Genomic DNA, 23,884 nt, shown 5'->3' on the forward strand with positions numbered 1-23,884 from the left:
AGTGGAAGTTATTGTATATATCTAGCTAGAGGCTATAACATGAAGATATTTGTTATATGTGAAGATAAGAAAATGAAAGGAATGTGAAATTTTGACCATCAACTATAAGTTCCTTTCAAGGACTAGATCAAACCATAACATTGTTATCAAGATAATCAACTCACCCATTCTAGTACGCTTCTAGTAGTTTCATGATAAAACTCAAACTCAATAAACTTCAAACAACATAAATTAACCAACAATATGTCTGAAGTTGATTACCTAAGGATTATATCGTACTAAATTACCTTTTTCATCTAACATTGAAAATGACTGTGAAATAAATGAAGACAAATCAGTGATTATGATGGATGCATGTGATGAAATAAAATAAAAAAAGACCTTTATTCTTGCTACTGATGAGCCTTCTAGGGGATTCATGGATGAAGTTGATCCTAATCTACTTTTTGAAATCAAAGAGACTTTCTTGCTACTCTGATTTGACGGACAACAACCCTAATGCTTATGAAAATTAATATGGAAAGAAATAAGAATCGATGAACGTAGTCTTGAAGAAGGTGTCTCAAAGTCTAATATGGATAGTATTTAAAATTTCTATAGCTAGCAGAGGGTTTTCCCAGTTGTGTTCCCTAGAAATTTTTGTTTTTTTTTGCTATAGTGTGGTTGTGCTTTATTTATTTTCTATTCCACTTCAAATTGGTAGAGATTTTTGTTATCTTCATGCAACAATTAGTTTCAGATTTATTCATTCAAGTAGTAGCAGAATTTCAAGGAAATTCTACACAAGGGACAATTAACCTATATTTTCACTTATATCTTTTGCAAGTAAAATGCACAACTAAATTTTCATCCAAAGTTTTTAGGTTACTAGCAAGTGGTATCACAACATATCTCAACATTGCAAGGCATAAACCATACTATTCAATAAGGTTGATACTTGACATAAGAAAAACTTTCCCAAGTTATGCAAGCAAGAAAACTGCTGATTTTTAGTTCTAAATCTATCCAACCAGAGCAAAATTATGCCATTTTCAACACCCTCTAGTCAAAGTTATTCCTAGCCTCATTCAACTCAATTAAGAATATGTCAATCTCGTTGATATTTCTTCTTCATTTCATGCTTCTAAGTTATATATTTATACAATCTAATATATCATTTATGTTAAGTGATTATTCATTAAAAATTATTTAGTCCGTCCAGCGCATCTACCTAATTTTTTGATCAGTTTCTGGGAAGACTCTATCAAACATTTGCAACAGAAAATAGAAGACTGATTTAGTACCTAGTGTTATAAAACTCTAATATGGAAAAAGTATTTTGGGTTGTTTCCCTAAAAATATTTACAAATTTTTTAATCCCAGAGCCATTTCAGGGAGAAATTTAGTATTATTTTTGGAAAATTTGAATGCAACTAAAAGAAATTCTTCCCGTTTGCTAAAAATATTCCAACACCAAATATGTGTGAATTCACAGAACATAAGATTTGGAAATAATTAAATTTCACTTTGCTTTTCCAGGACCATATATGAGTGAATTCACAAAACTTGAGATTTGTATTCTTGAAACACTTAAATTTCACCTCATTTATTAGGATTGGAAGTTCCGTGAGATACAAACATGTAGCGTTAAGGATCTACTTTGCTTATTTAAGGACAATGATCAGTTTATAAATAGTGATACAAGAATCCGTGTATACATACCTGACACAGTTCTTTGGTCACAACTAATGAAATTGAACTCCATTAATACATAACAAACAAGGTAGAATGTAAGAGAGCATGTACTTTTCAACATATACTCTGACAAAAATAAACATCTATACAGTCATATAAAGTTGTCACCACACCAAAGAAGGAATTAGAAACCAAAATAAAAATAGGAATAGGCTTGGATTGTTATGTTTACTCTAACAAAATTTTAAATAGGATCAATATGTTAATATGGAAAATAGTAGAGTTGATTATGATTGATTGAGCCCAAGGGGTTAGCCCAACAGAATGTCATTAATGTCACTGGGTATTTGGCTAGTTCCTTGATGGAAGGTGCCTTACTTGAAATCCCTTGGGTGAGGTGCACCAGTCAATGCCAATGGGTTTACCAAGGATGCCATCCATGAATGTGGGGAAACATCCATTAGGATTCCCCAGAGATTTTTTCTTGGAAAGAATAAAAATAGGATTTCCTAAAGAGAAATTTTGAGATGCATACAATGTACACCAAATAAAATCAACTCTATAGAGACAAACCATAAAAGAAGTAAAATTACATATGATTTTACCTATGTTCCCTCATTTTCCCTCTTTCCCTATGAAAAGTGAAAATATGCTACTCTTAAACTTAAAAGAAAAGATGAAAAAAATTGTGAATTTTGAACGAGTCCTCCTTGTGTGGAAGAAGACTGAAAGTGCGGTGGAAATGTAGAAAGGTTAGAAATGAAACATACCTGGGCACCATTAATGGATTGAATATGTAAAACCTTAACTCACAACTCTCTTCAATCTAGTTTTCCCTCTCGCCCTGTGAAAAGTGAAAATATGCTACTAGTAAACTTAAAACCAAGGATGAAAAAAATAGTGAATCTTGAACTAGAGATCTGAGGTGTGTGTACTCCTCCCTATGTGGAAGAAGACTAAAAGTGGGGTGTAAATGCAACGAGGTTAGAAATGAAACATACATGGGCACTATTAATGGACTGAATATCTAATGGTGGGGTATCTGAGGTGTGTGTACTCCTCCCTATGTGGAAGAAGACTAAAAGTGGGGTGGAAATGCAGCGAGGTTAGAAATGAAATATACCTGGGTGCCATTAATGGATTGAAGATCTAATGGTGGGGTTCGATATTAGTCTACTACTGGTAAAACCTTAATACACAACACTCTTCTTCCCTCCCACCCTGTGAAAAGTGAAAATATGCTACTCTTAAACTTAAAAGAAATGATGAAAAATAGTGAATTTTGAACCAGTCCTCCTTGGGTGGAAGAAGACTAAAAGTGGGGTGGAAATGTAGCGAGGTTAGAGATGAAACATACCTGGGTGCCATTAATGGATTAAAGATCTAATGGTGGGGTTCAATATTAGTCTGCTACTCGTAAAAACTTAATTCACAACTCTCTTCAATCTCGTTTTCCCTCCCGCCCTGTGAAAAGTGAAAATATGCTACTCGTAAACTTAAAAGCAAGGATGAAAAAAATAGTGAATTTTGAACCAATGTTAAGAGTGAGGCTAGAAATGAAACATACCTGGGCACCATTAATGGATTGAAGATCCAATGGTGGGGTTCAATATCAGTATGCTATTGGTAAAACCTTAATTCACAACACTCTTCTTCCCTCCCGCCCTGTGAAAAGTAAAAATATGCTACTCTTAAACTTAAAAGAAAGGATGAAAAAATAGTGAATTTTGAACCAGTCTTGTGTGGAAGAAGACTAAAAGTGGGGTGTAAATGCAACGAGGTTAGAAATGAAACATACCTAGGTGCCATTAATGGAATGAAGATATAATGGTGGGGTTCGATATCAATCTGCTATTGGTAAAACCTTAATTCACAACTCTCTTCAATCTCATTTTCCCTCCTACCCTGTGAAAAGTGAAAATATGCTACTAGTTTTCCCTCCCTCTACCTTATGAAAAGTGAAAATTTAATTCACAACTCTCTTCAATCTCGTTTTCCCTCCCGCCCTGTGAAAAGTGAAAATATCTACTAGTTTTCCCTCTGCCCTATGAAAAGTGAAAATATACTACTTGTTTTAGAAAGTAAATGAAGATTGGAATTAGGAGGGCTTTGTTACATCAAAATTAAGGCTGATTTTTTTCAAAAATGTTAAAATTTCCCTCCCTAAAAAACAATAAATACAATATTTATAGAGTATAGAGTAGATGTGTAGGTGTAACGTAAGTATGTAAACAATTCTAAATATGGGCGTAGTTAAAGAATAATAGTAATAATAATAATAAAAGTCAAAAGTATGGGGATGATTGAAAAAATCTAAATGTTGGCTCAATTAATAATAAAAATAATAAAATTCAATTTGTTATATTTTGATTGTGTTATTAACTTGTGAATAGATTTTGTTACAATACCATGGCTTATCAATACCTCAAGCCGAAAAACCATAACTTATTTCACAACCAAAACATTTTATAACAATATGACAAGATTCTTAACCATGGATATTAACCCCCCACTTTATAGTGGGTATTATTAACTTGTAAAAAATTGGTTTTGTTATAATACCATGGGCCAATACTATGGATTATCAATACCACATGCTCTAAAAACATAACTTATTTCACAATCAAAATATTTTATAACAATATGAAAATATTCTTAACCATGGATATTCATTCTCACTTTACCATGGATATTATTAACTTAGAAATAGACTTTGTTACAATACCATGGGCCAATACCGTGTCTTATCAATATCACATGCCCAAAAAACATAACTTATTTCAAAATGAAAATATTTTATAAGAATATGACAGGATTCTTAATCATGGATATTCACCCCCACTTTGTCATTGATATTATGAACTTGTGAATAGGCTTTGTTACAATAGCATGGGCTAATACCATGGATTATCAATACCACATGCCAAAAGATCATATCTTATTTCACAATCTAAATATTTTATAAAAATATGACAAGATTCTTATCCATCGATATTCACCTCCACTTTACCATGGATGTTATTAGCTTGTAAATAGGCTTTGTTACAATACCATGGGCCAGTGTCATGCCTTATCAATACGACATGCCCAAAAACCATAACTTATTTCACAATAAAAATAATTTTATTTTATTTTATTTTATAACATTTTTGTTTGAAGCTAATAGGAAAAGGGTTGTAATTATTTTTGAGATATAAATAAACCCTCTATCCTCACGAATACTAAAATTATTCCCATATAAATTAAATTAAGGTTTTAATCAAATTAAAAATGAGAATACTTTTGTATTTAAAGATTTGAAATTTATATAATACAAATATTAGTAAGAATCAACATAGATCTATCTTAACTAAGGATCCAAGTGATGATAACAAGAAAAGTGAAGGGAAGAAAGGGGGAGGGAGATAGTGACAAAGATGGAGAGAGAGAGAGAGAGAGAGAGAGAGAGAGAGAGAGAGAGAGAGAGTGATGGGGGTGTTAGCGCTCAAATCTGCCTCAGGCTGAAGAAGGCAAAACTTGAGGCAACATCAAACCAAGCTCAGCCTCGTAGCTAGCCCTACGAGGACAGGAGAGGGCTCTCTCCGGGTCTATCTCGGCAGAAAGGTCTTCAAAGAGGCTGAGATGACCAATAAGGAATACTGATTTTAGGCTAGTAAATTGATAGGAAAAGGAGTTTTAATGGATGATGGGGTTTTCTGGGTTGCATGGGGCAAAGAAACAGCTTGAACAGAGAAATATAATCAAAAACACAGATTATCTCCTGAGGCAAGGTAGGCAAGAAATTTTAACATCAAATTGAGATTAAATGGAACAACAAGACTGCTGAGGAGTTGACAAGGGCATAGAAGATGAATCCTTGTCAAACAGAAGAAAACATTAAATATGAACAAACTTAAAGGCAGAGCATACAAATTATGAATTCTACCTTAACACTTCATTTGTTCAATTGGAAACGACCATGAAATGAAATGAACACATAACAGGCTACATATGAAACAAAGGATGACACAAATGTTAAATTTCATACCACAGGAATCTCAGGGGCCAGAGCTGCATTTTCTATTAAAATCTCTGTCAAAACTGTACAATAGAAGCTCTGTTTTTCTCCACCAGCGCTCAGAATTCTCTCCCATCCTCTCTAACCTTTACAAATGATTTTTTAATACATTAAATAAAACTCTGCTAGGGGAAAAACAAATCGGCCCCAAAATAGGGACACTGTTTCACCTGCAGTTACAAAAATAGAGATAGAGTCATTTCTTTTTCCTAAAACAGAAGATCGTTCCCCTTAAAATCCTCTGAGGGCTAACAAACTGGAGCGCAGATCCCATCGAATCAGGACTGAAGTCATTAGTAGGAGATCGGTTGCTATGTTTGGATCCATTACTTCAACGACAAGCTGTTCATTGCTTGTATCGATGAAATCAATTGGATGCAAAGCTATGCCATTGAAATTATCACTTATGTAACGACCAATAACTGCAAGGCACTCGGACGGATCCTTTGGATCCCATTCGGCACGAAAGCAGGTCAAGTGACGATTAAAATCATGACTATGGACGATCTCATGGCTTGGATAGCTCAAATCACCAAAGATAGAATCCCATACACATATCCGATTATCTTGGCAGGTAGTCATGATTTTACTGCCAGGTTTTGGTGAAAACTAAGCAGAGTTCACAACACGTGGGTGTTTCAACTCTCCCAGGAAGGCCCCAGCTTTTAATTGGCGAATATCCCAAAGACGAGCAAAATGATCATTGCCACAGCTGATCAGAAGATCTGAATTTAATGGATTGAAATGAAGTCCCACAACTTTAGAACCCTTTTTGTGGATTAGAATGGGTTCCTCTGTTTTCTTATTTGAGCGAATGTCTATCTGGTAAAGAATCCCAAAGTTATCCGCAACCAGTAAAAGATCTTTCTCTAAATTGATATCCATGCCATATAGCATTCTCCATGTTGCCAGTCCATTCCATCCATCAGGATTGCAGTCCATCAGGAGGATTGGAACTCCCGTCTCAATATCAGTGCAGTTAAGTGTTCCATCAGATCCTGATGTGTATATATAATCATCCTTCACGGGATGAAATTTCACACTATTCAGAACGAAGGAATGTACTGTATCATAAACTGTCCTCTCTGTCACTTTCTCATAGTCCCAAATACCAATTTGACCTTTCTTATCTCCTGACATGATAATATTGTTCTTAGTAGGGTGAAATTCTAAGCAAGTTATCCGTCTACTGTGTAACTTGATGATAGCAGAGTCAACCTGGTTGGGAATAACATAAGTTGGCTTGATCATATTGATATGATTTCTGATTTGCCGTTCAAATACAAAGTCAAAGCCACTCTGGACATATTTGCGGGGGCCAGGGACAACCCCATATTTTGTCGCTATGCGATGTGGGCATGTCATCGTGGTGTGCCCAGGCTGTTTACATAAGAAACATGGCTTTTGAAGGCAATCAATATAGGTAGCTCCTTTGAACCCTGCCTCATGGTCTTTCTGTTTACACACCTCTTGGGCCATATTCATGAGCCAGCTATTGCTACCCAAATCATCTTCTTCGCGAGCATACTTTGCATAGTCATTTCTCAGAGTCTGCATCAGGATCATTGAGACTAAACCCGTGAGTAAAATAACCATCATAAATGAATTGAAGATGGAGAACCAACGGATCTGATGTTCAAAGAAAGGATATTCTAAGTAGATATCAGAACACCCGGCAAAGGTTATGTTGGTCTCGACCCAATGGACTGAATCCCAGCAATAAGCGGCTTTGGATTCTCTTGAGTGAGGTTGACATGAATTATTTGGTCATTATTGATTTTCACAATAATATTCTTGAATTATGATGCCAATAGCGCCATACATATACTGTAATGGTGATGTCAACAAATAGAATGCCAATGCTGCTATTCATAGAACTGATCTGAGACACATATCTAACTAAACCATATATACAATACTGCTATCATACATCTGTGATGCTCTGCAATTGATTATGCCATACATATAGTTTATATGACAGAGCCGAGACTCATCTAGTGCTGAAACAGGTCGATATAATAGTGACGCTGAGACTATAGGGATGTCGGGAGAGTACTTGTGCCAACCATATAAGTACCGCTAACCATAGGCATTACTCTATATGTATATATGAATATAGCTGCTAGCACAGATTTGCTGGCGAATTTCTGGGAATTGCTGGCGTAGCGCACGAGTAAATTTACACTGAGAAAAGTGTGCTGATGCGTAGCACGCCCTGGGTGCGTAGCGCGCACCTCCAATTCTGCTCCACGGTACTGAAAACCGATTTTCGCCCTCTAAACTCTGCAATCACTCCATGTTGATCGAAGACATGAACCTGCCATTTCTTCCATGATTTGTTTTACATAAGCAAAATAAACATAAGCACTAAGGTCTACATTTCGTGGGTCAACTAAAATATGAACAAATTTGTGTTTCCTTATGGCCTGTAAGCTGTCTAAAATTATTCCATTTTGTCCATAATCAATGATGAGTGCACCGCCACCATCTGATGAAATCCTCTTTGCAATATTCTTTGCCAATTATGCTCCAACACATTATTACAAACTCTGTTTTCTAATTCCTTTTTTTTTTAATTTGCTGATTTTGAATGAGGGCTTTTTTCTTTGTCTGCTTGCAGGGATAGGAGCTGATGAAACTGCTGCCATTTGAAGAGCTGGAGAATTTGATACATATTCTAAAAAACACATTTAATGATTTCTTCTTCAAAACAGGGTTTTGAAGAAGAATCAATCTCACATTTGACTTGACAAGGCAGAGTCTAACAGGGGGGAGACAGAGAGAAGGAGGTAGGAAGAGAGAGAGGGGAGAGAGAGAAGAAGAGAGTGGGGAAGAGAGATATGGAGTTGGATGGGGAGAGAGAGATATGGAGTTAGAGGGGGAGAAAGAGGGAGGAAATAACTAAGGCATAGGGAGATAGAGGTGGAGAGAGAGAGGGAGTGGGAAGGGATAGATGGATAGAGAGAGAGGGAGAGAAGAGAGGAGGGGAGAGAGAGAATAGGTGGGGATAAAGATAGGGAGAGAAGGGAAAGAGAGAGAGAGGGAGGCACAAAGATGGAGGGGGGAGAGAGAGAGAGTGATGGCGGGGGACAGATGGAGGTGAAAGAGAAAGGGAGAGAGAGGACTAAGAGGAGGAAAGAGATATGAAGTTAGAGGGGGAGAGAGAGGGAAGGAAGAAGAAAGACATAGAGGGAGAAAGGTAGAGAGAGAGAGGGAGTGACAAGGGAGTGATGGAGAGAGGAGAGATAGAGGGAAGAGAGAGAGACAGAGAGGAAGAGGGAGGGAGAGAGAGAGATATGGAGAGAGAGTGTGTATGTTTGGGGGTGAGATAGAGAGAGGGAATACGAAAGAGACACATAGATACAAATATAGATATTATATAACCGGCCTAGATCCATCTTAACTTGGATCTTTAAAGCGCCAAAAAAGAGGTTTGCACATCAAGAGATTGGATCCCTCTCGGTGCTTGATAGATGCGGGTTAACATGGATCTAGGTCAACTTAATAAGTTTGTAGTTGTATTTGATAAACTAACACTTTTTTTATGGTTGTGTTTGAAAACAATTTTTCCATATTTGGTGTATTTATCATAATAATAATAATCTAATTTTAATTTAATTTTAAGCTTACCTTTTTTATGCAATTATTTTGTTGTTAGTTTATATAGATAGACATGTTATACTTTTGGAATTTGAAAAGGAAACATGTGCTCTTAACTTGGTTGTATTGAAAACATTTAAGTGTAAGAAAGAAACATGCCCTCTTAACTTGGTTGTATTAAAAGCATAAGTGTTCTTGTATACTAGGTGGGTGAAAACAAGAGAGAGTATATGGTAAGTGGATTAAATAGTTAAAAACAAATGTTAGTTAAGGAGAAAGTTACAAAAATATAACAAATAGGCTAGGGTTAGGATATTACTGTTTTGGGACATCTAAAGTTGAAGGTACATTTTATGGAGGTGTAGTCTAAGCCCTTGGGTGTAGGGCACATATTATGGGTATCTTGGACTTTTGGTGTGCATTAGTGGTGTCAACTAGTGGTGGAGTGTCCAACCAATGAGTAGGAAAAGTTTTTCATTTACAAGGTTGGCATCAATCAAGTATTCTCCCTCTCTACCCAACTCTAAGATGAGGAGTGTGCATAATGGACTTATTATTGTAACAAATTGCAAATATTTGATTATCTTTAAGTTCAAGGGCTTGAAGTGGCTGCCTCAACCTACAAATCTTTAAAGGAACTATGTGTTTTTCAATTAAACCCTTGTGGTCAAGGAGCTACAAAAGAGGAAGGCCTTATGGCTATTTTTAAGGGGTTGTAATGACCCTCGTCTTGTGGTAAATATGTAGATATGATGCTAATGGTCTTGATCTTAGTACATTCACGTATATACTGTAAATATTTTCTGATCACCTTGCATTGTGTAAATATGATAAATATTTTGTGGTTACCCTGATGTACATGTTGAAGTTCCACTTGCATGATTATGGGAAACACTTCTCAGTTATCCTTGTGTACATGGGGAAGATCATAATTACTCTATGTGATAAAAACACCTAGTAATATTTTCACACTGAACACCATACAATAAACTTAACCCTAATATCTTAGTGAAGAACAAGTAATTAGCCAGACTCTGGAAGGGTTTTTGGATTGACTGTTAGTGAAACTCATTGCAGTTAGGTGTGCCAATGTGTGGTGAGTGTTAGTGAGTGCTAGGGAAGTACAAGGGACCACTAGGTCAAAATGCATGGAAATGAATGAATAAGAGTGTGTGACAGGGAATGTCAATGAGTTCTAGGTGTGGTAAGAGGGGAGTGACATGGTATGCTAAGCAGCACTAAGTCATTCTAGCATGCCAAAGCGACATGCAGCCAATATGTGCTAGGTGCCAAGGTGTGCCAAATAGTGCTAGGAAGTGTTAGGGAGCATTAGGGAAACAAAAGGGAGCACTAGGTGAAAATAATGCATGCAAATGAATGATTAAGAGTTTGTGACAGGAAGTGTCAGTGATTTCAGGGTGTGCTAAGGAGGGAGTGACAAGGTATGCTAGGCAGTGCTAAGGAATTCTAGAGGCCAGTGAAACATGAAAATATGTGCTAGGTGTTAAGGTGTGCAAATGCACTCCAGGGAGAGTTATGGAGTGCCAGGGAAAAACAAGGGAGCACTAGTCTCAAATGCATGGAAATGAATGAATAAGAGTGCATGATAGGGATTGTCAGTGAATTCTAGGTGTGCTAAGGAGGGAGTGACAAGGTATGCTAGGTAGTTCCAAGGAATGCTAGAGTGCCAGGGCGACATGCAAAGATGTGCCAAGTCCTAGGGTGTGCCAATGTCTGTCAGGGAGTGACATGAGAACACAAGGGAGAACTAGTTCAAATTGCATGGAAATGAATAGATAAGAGTGTGTGATAGGGAGTGTCAGCGAGTTCCAATTATGTTAAGGAGGGAGTGACAAGGGTATATGCTAGGCAGTGCCAAGGCATGCTAGAGTGTCAGGGCATGTTAGGGAGTGGCAGGGCCTGTTAGGGAGTCGAAAATCATGCCAAGGAATGTAGGGGGTGATAATGTGTGTCATGTAGTGCCAATGGCTTGTTATACGTGCCAGATGTTATGGCATGTGAAGATGTAAACTATGTTTCTTAGTTGCTTTATGGGCATTGTTGGATGTGAGCCTTGACTTGGTAACCTTTTAAGTGGGATGAGTTAATATTGGACATGAGAAGCCTGCGATGATTTATAGTCCATTAGGGGAACAAGGCATAGTCTAGTTGTAGTAAATGTAACTTGGTAAAGTTGTTGTAGTCGAGGCAGGACTTGGTTGGGTTCCTAAGTCTAAAAGAAAATAAGGGTAGTTATGAGGGAATGATAATTAAGGAGTGTCATGGCATGCCAAGGAATGAAAAGGCATGTTGACATATGCCAGATAGTGTCAATGCATGTCAAGGAGTGTTTGGGAGTGTCAGGGAATCATAAGGGAGAACTAGGTCAAAGTGCATGGAAATGAATGAATAAGAGATTATGCCAAGGAGTGTAAGTGAATTCTAGGTTTCCCATGGATGGAATGTGTTAGGAGAATTTCATATTAGGACTTGTAGGAGGAAAGCTTACGATTGTGATAAGAGGATGGAAAAAGCAGTTTGAGACAAAGGGAGACTTTGGTCTAGGCACAACACTACTTTTTCAATGACTTGATTGGGTTCCAAGTCACAAAAAAAGTAAGATTATCTATGAGGGCATGAAAACTAGGGAGTGCCAAGGTGTGGAGGGAATTTCAGGAAGTGCTAACACATGTTATAAAGTTCCAAGGAATGTTAGGCATGTCAAGACATTCCAAGTACTAAGGCATGCCAATGTGTGCTAGGTTCTAGAATGTGGTGCCAACACATGCTAGGGATTGCCAAGGAAACACAAGGGAGGACTCCTTTCAATTACATGTAAATGAATGAATGTGTGTGTGTGATAGGGAGTGTTAACAAGTTATAGGTGTGCTAAGGAGGGAGTGACAACGTATGATAATCAGTGCCAATAGATAATAGAGTGCTAGGAAATCTTACTAAGATGTGACAAGTGCCATGGTGTGCCAATGTGTGCCAAGGAGTGTTAGGGAGTGTTAGGGAAACATAAGGGAGCACTAGGTCATAATGCATGGAAATGAAGGAATAAGAGTGTGTGGCATGGAGTGTTAGTGAGTTCCAAGTGTCTTAAGGAGGAGTTACAAGGCATGCTTGGCAATGCTAAGGAATGTTAGATTTCTAGGGCGACATGTGGCCAAGATGTGCCAACGCATTTAAGGAAGTGTTAGCTGGGAGTGCCAGGGAAAGACAAGGGAGAACTATGTGAAAATGAATGGAAATGAACAAATAAGAGTTTGTGATTAGAAGTTTCAGTGAGTTCTAGGTGTGCTAAGGACAAATTGACAAGGTATGCTAGGGAGTGTTAAGGCATGGTAGAGGCTAGGGTGACATGCCAAGATGTCATAGGTGCTAGGGTGTAACAACACGTGTCAAGGAGTGATAAGGAGTGCTATGGAAACACAAGGGAGAACTAGGTAAAAATGCATGGAAATAAATGAATAAGAGTTTGTGACCAAGAGTGTCAGCGATGTCTAGGTGTGCTAAGGAGAGAGTGACAAGGTAAACTATGTAGTGCCAAGGAATGCTAGAGTGTTAAGGCGGTAGGCCAAGATGTGTCAGGCACTAGGGTGAGCTAGGGAGTGTTACGAGGTGTCAAGGAAACATAAGGAAGCACTAGTTCAAAATGCATGGAAATTAAGGAATAAGAGTGTGTGGGAGGGAGTTTCAATGAGTTCTAGGTGTGTTAAGGAGGGAGTGACAAGGTTATATGATAGGCAATGCCAAGGTATGCTAAACTACCCAGGCATGTCAAGAAGTGCCACTGTGTGTTAGGGAGTGTCAAAGCATGCTAAGCATGGAAAATTTTAACAACCACCCTAAATTTGTATGTATAATAAATGGGTGAATCCCCATGATACATAGGAAAAATGGGAGGCGATTTTATCACTAATATAATATATATATATATATATATATATATATATATATATATATATATATATATATATATATATATATATATATATATATATATATTTGGCGAATCTCTCACCAGATTATATTATCTTGTAAAGTCATGGCAAATCTTTGACTGAATTATAAAATCTTGTAAGATCTTGGAAATTCTTTCACTGAATAATAAAACATTGTGAAGTCTTGGTGAATGTTTTGTTAAAGTATTAAACCATATATGATAATGATAAAACATATTCATTAAACTGTAATATACTAACATACATGTTTGGAAAAAAGAAACATAATTTTCACTTCCTACAAACAATGTTGCAAGTTTCAGTGGCCATGTTTGTCATGGTAGCAGAGATTAATGTTTTCTCTACCACTTTTGTCAAGCTACCACTTTTGCCAAGCTATCAAATTTCTTTCTTATTCCATAGACTCCAACTGCGAGATAAAAAAAATACATCAACTTTGTTTACCCCAACATGCCAACAAGTAGCAAACCCCAACTATATAATTTAATGAAGTAGTAGGTATTCCAAAGGCCTGAAGGGGATCTAATGGAAAGAAGTGACCGTTATCAGAAGCCTTCCAACTAATATATAAATATATAAATGTAGAATTATTATTATTTTAATTGGAAATCTTCAATTAAATAATAAAATTTAATTACATCTCTCCCAATCTAAATTTCTTATTAGCATAATTCACTACCTTCACACCATTTTTAACAGCATTGTAACATGTGGATTAATTTCCTTTTTGGTGCACAATCTCCGGCTTTTAGGACAATATGGTGCAGTGACCCAACCCCTACAGATCATTATGGAAAACTCTTATGAGCATAATTCACTACCTTCATACCATTTTTAACAGCGTTGTAACATGTGGATTAATTTCCTTTTTGGTGCACAATCTCCGCCTTTTAGGACAATATGGTGCAGTGACCCAACCCCTATAGATCATTATGACAAACTAAGAATATCAGAGAAGATGAAAGGTTGTACAAACCAACATATTTTTCAAACAACTAATCCAAGATCAATACCTTAACATTTCCATGAAGATAGCATATTGAGAATGTTTGAAAAATGGTGGGAAATCTGGGCAGCAACTATCTCTCTTCTGCGAGGGTGATGTGGAAAGAGTTAATATTTCATTGTTTTGAATTATTTTTTTGTTAAATTAGAAAAACCAATAGTAATGGAGATATCGGTACTTTTTACTAAATTTTGTGAAGTGACTAAATGTAGCTTTAACCATTCACCTTAAGATTTTTTTTACAATATAATTTTCTAAGTCTATTTAATATCTTCATTATCATAAAATCCAACCTATATCCATCTTAACTCCACATCTACCACTCTTAGAGGGATGAAATCTATTTATCCCTCCCAGCACTTGTTAGACCTGGAATTAAGATCGATCTAAGCTGATAGAATTTCCCCTTTAAATAGTCTATTCTCACATGAATACCATGGTATTACCATGGGTTATCATAAACTTGGAGTTTAAAAACCACTGTTAGTAATTTATAAAAATTAATAATTGATTTTTTTTTATTTTTTATTTTAACCAAGTTAAAATGTTTAAGTGACATTAAATTACAAGATTCATTTTTACTCTTAATCTACCAAGCCTCCAGAGGGATCAAATATTTTTTCACTCTATGTCAGTTTGCATATGACGATATTTGATCCAGAGTAAAGATGGATCTATGCTAGTTTAATTCTCCCATTTAAATAGGTTGCATTCCATGTGAATACCATGGGTCAATACCACGCGCCATCTTTATTTTTATCAATACTAATATTAGGGTTAATAATGTTTTTTGGCATGGTATTAATAATAATTTGGCCCATGGTATTTGGCCCATAGGCTTCACCTAAATATAACACATTTTTTGAGTGTTCGTAAATATAAGGTGGCTTATGGAGTAAATACAAAAATTGTTTTATTTATTTACCATACCTCTCGTTTATTTATATTTTTATTAATTTATCATACCTTTTTTTATAAATATGGTATTTGGCCCATAGGATTCAATTAAATAAAACCTCTTTTTTGAGCCTTCTTAAATAGAAAGAGGGTTATGGACTAAATATAGAAAGAGGTTTTATTTATTTACCTTACCTATAGTTTATTTATAATTTTATTTATTTACCATACCTTCGAAGAATAAAAAGAGGTTTTATTTATTTGCCATACCTCCACTTTATTTATATTTTTATTTATTTACACCCTTGCGTGTTCATAAATATAAGGTGACATATGAAGTAAATATAAAAAAATGTTTTATTTATTTACCATACCTCTTGCTTACTTATATTTTTATTAATTTACCATACCTCTTTTTTAAATATGGTATTTAGCGCATAGGATTCACTTAAATGAAACCTCGTTTTTGAGCCTTCTTAAATAGAAAGAGGGTTATGGGCTAAATATAAAAAGAGGTTTTATTTATTTACCATACCTCTAGTTTATTTGTATTTTTATTTATTTACCATACCTTTGGAGTAAGTATAAAAAGAGCTCTTATTTATTTACCATACCTCCACTGTATTTATGTTTTTATTTATAACTATCATAAAGACATTTTCTTGAAAATGAGGGTGAATGGAAGATTGTAGCTCCTAATTTCAAGGGCTAAATTTATTTATTTTTACCCTCTCCCTTAAAATAAGGTGGGCTAACCTCCATACCTAATTTTTTTATAAAATAAATTTGTGGCGATTGTAACAATGTACTATGATACAAAATATTTGCACAATAAAAATATAAAACCCCTTAATTTAGCCTAAGGGTGAAAATTCGCCCCTAAAAGTTTCCATGATGCTAAGGAATGTACGGGATGTTAACACATGCCACATAGTGCCAAGTCATTCTAAGACATGTCAAGTGCTATGGCATGTCAAGATGTAAATTGTGTTGCTTAATTGTTTTAGATCGAGGTTGGATGTGATGAGCCTTGTCTTGGTAACACGTTAAGTGGGATGAGTGAGATTGTACATGAGTACCCTAAGATGAGTTACAAGTAGTTCTTAGGTGAACAAGGCATATGTTGAATTTCCATGACACATGAGAATCCGGGTTTGGCCTTAGAATTTTTTATGTGAACACACTCAAGTGCCACAACACATCTACTATGTAGAATGAAATCTTCCATGAAATAAAAAGTAATGGATTGAATGCACATAGTTTAGGGTATGCACATCTTCATATGTTAATTTTTATTATTGTGATATACAATAGCCATTTATATGTCTAGCGTAAGACTCTTATGGAGATTTATATCCAACAACAACATCTCTGTGGTAAAAGGTGTATTGTTAGAGGTTTCTCCATCAAAAATAGCAACCAAAAGGGACCTTGCTATGGACACAGTTGAATAATTAAGAATATTGTTATCTATGAGAGCTGATGTGGAGGTATGGGACAAAATTACACAAGAAGCGAACATTTTTGTTCAACCAATAAAGATCTAAAAAGGAAAATGTGTGATTATATATACATGTGTGATAGTATTTGGAGAAATGCCAACCTAACACCCAAATTTGTTAACATTGTGCTGGAGCTGACCTATAATTGTTTCTAAATTTAATAAACATGTAAAATAGCACTGACTTTTCAATACAAAATATAAATTGATAAGAACATGGCCAAATTGTGAAAGTGTAAAAATTGGTATGGTTTAAAGGGACCGATCCCTTTGAAAAGTCTTAAATGTGGTAATGAAGGTTGAGCCTCGTTCTAGAACCCCTTTGGGCATCCATCTTAGGAATTCGTGTAGGATGCAACACTTCAGAATAATTTTTGTAGCAGTGATGTCAACACTTGTATAGTGACATGGGGTTTGAGTTGGCCTATAAAATCTCGTTGGACTACTTTGGAACTTCTCTAGGGTGATGCCTTAGATTATTTGGAGTACGAGGGCATGATTTGATATTTAGTTTGCATCGAATAAACTTTGGAGGCTAGATACTGTAGAAAAACCCCTTGTTCTGAATAGGGAAGCACATGCCACTGAAGAAAGTAACAGTAAGTACATAGATTTGAAACTCAAATCACATCACTATTTATTACTCTTTGAAACAAGAAATAACTAAAAATTTCAAACACTACTATTCACTTTTCCTTTAGTCTGGAAGGTATAATGAATCTAGAAACATGTACAAGAATGTCTCAACTTTCTTAACTCCTAATCCTAATGCACCTTCCTTGCATTGATAGACAAGACAATTAAAGTCTTCCGCTAGTGAATCTGATATGAGATATGTAAACATGATTCCTTAGTGTTGGGGCAAAGTGTTTGTCTGTCATTTAATTTGTCAACTCAAGGGTTTCGTAAACTTGTGAAGCATGCATGCACTATATGTGCTAGAAAATGTCGTTCAGTTTAGATCAATCTAACTACAAAATAACGAAAACCAATTCATCTAATTTATGAAATCAAATAATGAAAATGAAATTCAACTAACCTGTGAAATCAAAAACAACTAATGTATTCTTAGTTACTCCAGCATTCAATTAAGAAGTGTTACCTTCTGGAGATGATGTGTAAGAAACTATTTATACTTTAACTTCTAATGTCCTAGAAAAGCAAGTAAAGTGTGCAGAAAATAACTCAGTAATTGCATGTATCAAATATTCAACCATTCAATCTTGAAATATGATTAAATTAATTTATTAGAATGATCTTTAGGAATATCAATTAATGCAATTAAATGAGGATCTTAAAAGCAAATATAAAAGCATGAAAAAATAAAGCTCAATGATTGCATAGGTTGAACATTTAATCACCTAATTTGAAGTCACCTTCTTGGCTTAATCCTTTATTCAATTATACAATGAATTGATGGTTTGATCTAAGAAAGTAAATAATAGAACATAAAAGGAAACTAAATAACTATGAGCCATTGCCTCAAACTTAATCCAATTAGAAAATACATAAATCTTCCCTGTTGAAATGTTTTGGAAAAAGCAACTATTACACGGTCATTCTAAAACTAATACTAAGAAAGAAAATGAACTTTAATCTATAAAAGTAATTAAATCTCACAATCATTAGATGGCCATTCCAATGGTGTGTGAGGATGGCAAGTGAAGAAGCTCCATATGCAATCAAAACTAAATCTTCAAATATCCAATTATAAGCTCCAAATTCTCTATTAAAAGAATGAGCATTTTTCCAACTTTACACATGCCTTTCAAAGGAAATGGCTCTCATATTTATACAAAAACATAAGAAGCTACCCTATTTAATGAAGATCCACTAAAATCTCATATAGTTATAACCAAATATATCATAATGAGACACATATCCCCTAAGTGTATCATAGAGTTCTAATCCAAATAAGAAATGATGAGCCACCTCATAGAGTTACAATCCAAATATGACACATATCCTTCTTTGACCTTTATCTAAATCTCCTTTGAAGGGAATTCGAATTTGAGCATTGGAGGCCACATAAGAGTGCCTTGGAAGCTTCCAAATGACATAGAAATGTCATGAAAATCAAGCCACATATATAGATACATGAAACCATGTTAATCTCCTAGTTTTTAATGATAAATTCACTTTAAGCACATAAAATAAATAACTTTGGTAAATAAGGATCCTAACCCATATATTTATGAAAATGGTGGCTAATGAAAGATTATATGGTTATGGAGTTGCGACATGTGAGTGCAATGGTGGTGATAAAGGTGAAAGTGGATGTCATTTTAAAGACATTTTGAAGGCCCAACATACAACAATGTAAACTTCGAAACGAGAACTGATATTATTACCCATTCTGTAGAGATAGCAAAAAAGTGATCTGATTTTGAAAATAGATGATGTAGAACACACATCTTTTTTCGAGCATAATTTTTGGCACTTTAATTTTTTTATGTACATTGCGTTTTAGAATGGTAGTGATTTTCATGCTGATTTAAAAAAGTGGTAATTCTGCATCAGACCCTTTTTTTAAAAGACCTATTTTTTGACTTTAAATTTTCTAATGTATGAAATGTAAATAATTATTTTGTAAATTTAATAATTTTGGAAGTGGTCTTTTTTCTCATATTTTCTTGTTTTTATTTTTATTTTTATTTTTTTTGTAGTAAGGTTTTTATTGTTTTGCATATTTAAAGAAGGTCGATATTTTGCATTTTCGATATTCTACATATTTATACATCGTTAATTAAATTTTCAATCCACATGAAATAATTGTCTCTAAAAATATATATATAAAAATAAATATAAAAAAGACAAAAATAAAAAATAAAAAAATCTTAAAAAAATAATTATCTCATAAACATAAAAGAATTTGGAAAAAAACAAAATTATATATATATATATAATTAAGTAAGTAAAAATAGAGAAATTCAAAAAAAAAAAAAAACATTAGCAAAAACTAGGAAAAAAAAATTAAAACAAACTAGTTTAAAAAAAAGGAAGAAGATTAAAAAAATAAATTTAAATATTTATATTGGTTTTTTAACGTTTTTTTTTTTAATTAAAAAAAAAAAAATAATTGTGTGGCCCTCCACTCCCCGACCGCCCATGGTGGTGTAGCCATGGGCAGAGGGCTTGCGTGTAGACCCCCTCGCCCACGGCCGAGCCACCACGGGTGGCCGGGGAGAGGAGGGCCACGCGAAATTTATTTATTTATTTTTAATAGTAAAAAAGAAAAAACGTTAAAAAAATTAATATAAATTTTTAAATTTTTTTTAAATAACTTTTTAAATTTCAAATTAAAAAAATTAAATCTGTAAAAAAAAAATTATTTTTTTAAGGATTTGTATTTTTAAATAAAAAGTGTAGGTTTAATAAAAATTAATTACATCTTTTTAAATAAAAAATACACATTTTTTTTTTTCAATTTTACTAGTTTTTTAATTTTTTTCGTTATTTATTTATTTATTTTTTTAACTAGTTTGTTTTTAATTTTTTTCCCCAGTTTTTGCTATTTTTTTTTTAATTTCTCTATTTTTACTTATATATATATATATATATATATATATATATATATATATATATATATATAATTTTGTTTTTCTTTCCAAATTTTTTTATGGTTTATGAGATAAATTTTTTTTTAACATTTTCTATTTTTTATTTGTCTTTTATATATATTTTTATATTTGTTTTTTAAGTAATCAACATTTTAATCTTAATTTTAGTAGTTTTTTATCTCTTTTTTTTTTTTTTAAATCTAGTTTGTTTTTAATTTTAATTTTATTTTTTTTTGTTTTTTGTTAATTTTTTTTTAATTTTTCTATTTTTACCTACTTAATTTCTAGTTTATTTTAAATGTTTTTTTTTTCTTTTCCATATTTTTGGTTTTTTTTTCTTTTGCCAATTTTTTTTTTTTTTATGGTTTACAAGATATATATATATATATATATATATATATATATATTTTACTATTTATTTGTTTGTAATTTTTCTTTTGTTTAAAGTTTTTTAATTCTTATCAATAATTTTGTTTTTTTTTTACATTTTTATGATTGATTTTTTTTTTGTTAGTATATATTTTAATTTATGTTTTGTTATTTTTTTTAATTTTTTTTTTTGTTTAGTGTTTTTTCATTGTTTTAAATTTTTTTATTTTATTTTATGTTTTCATTATTTTTTTTTAAATTTAATGTTTTTCGAGGTCATGATAAAATATTTTACGCCATTATTTCAAAATGTTGAAATTTTACTTTTGAAAAAAAAAGTGTTCTCCCAGCGTTAACACTTTTCGTTTTTAGGGTGTTTTTTGGATAATTTTTGCGCAAAAAATTGGTTTTCACCGCCATTTTTAAAACATGTTGAAAATTTACCTAAGTGTTATAGACATTTTTGGGCACTGCAACCCCAATCATAAATGTCCATAAACCAAGGGCTCTTAAGTCCATAAAAGTGTTGTTCCAACCCATAAAAGAACAAGGGCAGCTGATTACATCATCTCCCAGAAGTTCTGCATAAAAAACTACTCAGAATTGGTGAAAACTGGACCATCTCACCTGCTCCATGGTCAAAGTGCACTGCATCCCACCTAAATGCACAAGGGAGGTGCAATGCATACTGAAAATCCCTTCTATGGGGTGCGATAGGCGAGAGTGGACAAATGGCAGGGTCAATCTGTGAGGTGGAGGATCATGGAATCTTCCAGAAACTTCTCCTGTGACACTTGCCTCTCTGCATTCGCCCAGGGATGAGTAAGAGATCATCAATCTCCAAGTTGAATCAAGAACTATCAGAGAGAGGACACTAATCAAATCTCAAAAGCTGACTCACCCCCCTTGCAAACATCTATATATGGATCTCTCATCCCAGAGATCCAGAGGCTGGAATTTTGTATCTTGTAAAGAAGTGTTGCTGGTTTCTTGGTGTAACATCATAGTGTTGGGTGATCTAAGCTTTTCATGAGGTGAAGAAGGGCTTTCTTGCGGAGAGGATGACGCTGGGTCAGAAAAATTGGTTGTAATCCTCTTTGCTATTCTTGATTATTAATAAAGCTATTCCAGTTTTCTTCCACATTCTTGTATGATTGATGATATATGCATTTGTGTGGTCAATATATATCTGGTCCTATATTGTTTATGATGGTAGATCTATGTTCTTGGACAGTGTTATGCTACTTTGATTCTACATGTGCTCTTTGAAGCTGGATAGACGAGGAAGTGAGTGGCAAAGATCTATCAGAAGGGAGAGGAATCAAGCAAGGATCCAAGCGCAAGACAGAGGTTGGTCTCCTTCTTTCCCCTCTTATCTACTTCTCATAAAGGAAAACAAAATTGGTTTTAGTTTGTTTGTTTCTAAGGTAGCTACCAGCCTTAGTGGGAATAGCAGCTCTACATAGACACTAGATTTCCCGATAACAAAATGGCGACTCTGCTGGGGAGTGAATAGATTGTTTGTTTGTCTATATTTGTTTGCTTTATAAACTTACAGACGGAGCCTGAAGTCAAGCCAGCATGCATCGCACCTTTCGATATAGAAGAGGTGCGATGGAGCCAGGGTGAGTTTTTCAAACCCTAGAGGCTCAGAAAAAACAGAAAACATTCTCAGAATTCAAAAAGGAAAGGATGAAACTGAAGAGCTCAGGTTTGGCTCCTACCTGGTCCAGACGGTGCCGAGAATCGTCCACAGAATCTCCCGGAATCAGCTAGTGAAAATCAAGGGGGAAAACACCTCCAAAGCTCCAACAAACCAAAGTTCAAATGAAATGGTAAAATGAGAGGTAAAAAACCACTTTTAAATTACTTTTCACGTAATTCAAGTAAAATATTAGTGTTTTGACTCATTTTTCAAGCATATATTATTCATTTTTAACTAGTTTGATGAAGCAATTAAAGAGGTAGTACAACCTTTGAAGGAACAAAAGTTGTCAATGGTAAAATCAAGATAATCAATGACCATTATATCGAGCAGTTTTAACGTGGAATTCAAGCTCGTTAAAAAATAAACATAAGCAATGAGCAAATGTTCCCCCAGAGTTTAAGCTCATTAAAAAATGAACCAATTTCCGGTAAATAACCATCATGAATGCATTATCATCAGCCTTTTAAGCCTTGGTCGTGTTCTCATCATCACCTCCACTCTGTATTGGCCGATCATTCACCTCCATTTGATTGTTTATCCTTTTTGAGGAACCACTATGAAGAGTGATCCTGTTAGCCATCCTTGTGACACTGCCATGATTGGAAAATTCCAAACCTTACCTAGAATTAGCTGCTACCCAAATTTATCACTCGTTCCTAAAAAAAACGAGTCTCCTTTAAGCTCTTTTCAATTGACTCGTAAAATATGAAAAGATTGCCGAGTAATTGGCCTCTCCCGCTTGTTAAAGTGACCGGAAGTGCTATCCCTCCTTTAGATTTTAATCTTTTTGGACTTGAGGGATTATTACACAAAAAGATCGAGCGCTTGTTTTGTTCGGCTCGTTAAAAGTACCGAAAATTCATCCCTTTCGTATTGTTTTATACTTTTTCGGACTCAAGGGATTATATGATGAAAAAGGATTATTGGAGTTTTCTTTACATCCCTTTTCAGACTCTCTAAAATTGAAAAGGACCGAGTTATCTTTGTCGTTAAACTCGTTAAAACCGAATAGCGACAAACTTGTCCATACAGACAAGAACGAGTTTCACTATCGCTAGGCTCGTTAAAAAATAGCGATGGGTTTGCCCGAAGGGCAAATTATAGAACACGCATATGTTATCCTCCTAAAGCTTGACAAAAATAAAGAGGTACTGGTCAGCAATGATTGGGGAAAAATTGGGAAGAAAACTTGAAGAAACTTTATTGGTAGCAAGTCGCTCTTGAACATGACACTTTCACTCCGCATCCGAGTTGGGTTGGGTTGTTCTGTTCACTGGTCATATCACCATGGGTCCATCACGCCATCCATATTTGGGGTTAACGCTACCAATCATCATGTCAGTGTCGCCGATATGTTCAAGAGAAGTCGCTCAGAGAATTCACCTATGTCTCATCCACTGCAATACATTTACGCTCCATCCTTTCATGACCGCCACCCTGAACCTTATGTCGACAGATCATTTTCACCTCCATTAAAATCATTTGCTCCGTTCCGTGTCATTGATGTGGGATTCACTAAGGCCATCCTATGACGGATCGCTTCT

General features: G+C 34.6%; 1 pseudogene; it reads right to left on the reverse strand.

Annotated features, from left to right (window-relative positions):
• Nucleotides 1–6,307: 6,307 nt before the first annotated feature.
• LOC149220849 (protein DAMAGED DNA-BINDING 2 pseudogene) lies at nucleotides 6,308–7,194 on the reverse strand (annotated as a pseudogene).
• Between the last annotated feature and the right edge of the window lie 16,690 nt (nucleotides 7,195–23,884).

The sequence above is a fragment of the Pinus tabuliformis genome, chromosome Q (genome assembly GCF_031772625.1).
Source record: "Pinus tabuliformis cultivar Carrire ecotype Pingquan chromosome Q, CPIR1, whole genome shotgun sequence".
In the NCBI taxonomy this organism is placed as follows: Eukaryota; Viridiplantae; Streptophyta; class Pinopsida; order Pinales; family Pinaceae; genus Pinus; species Pinus tabuliformis.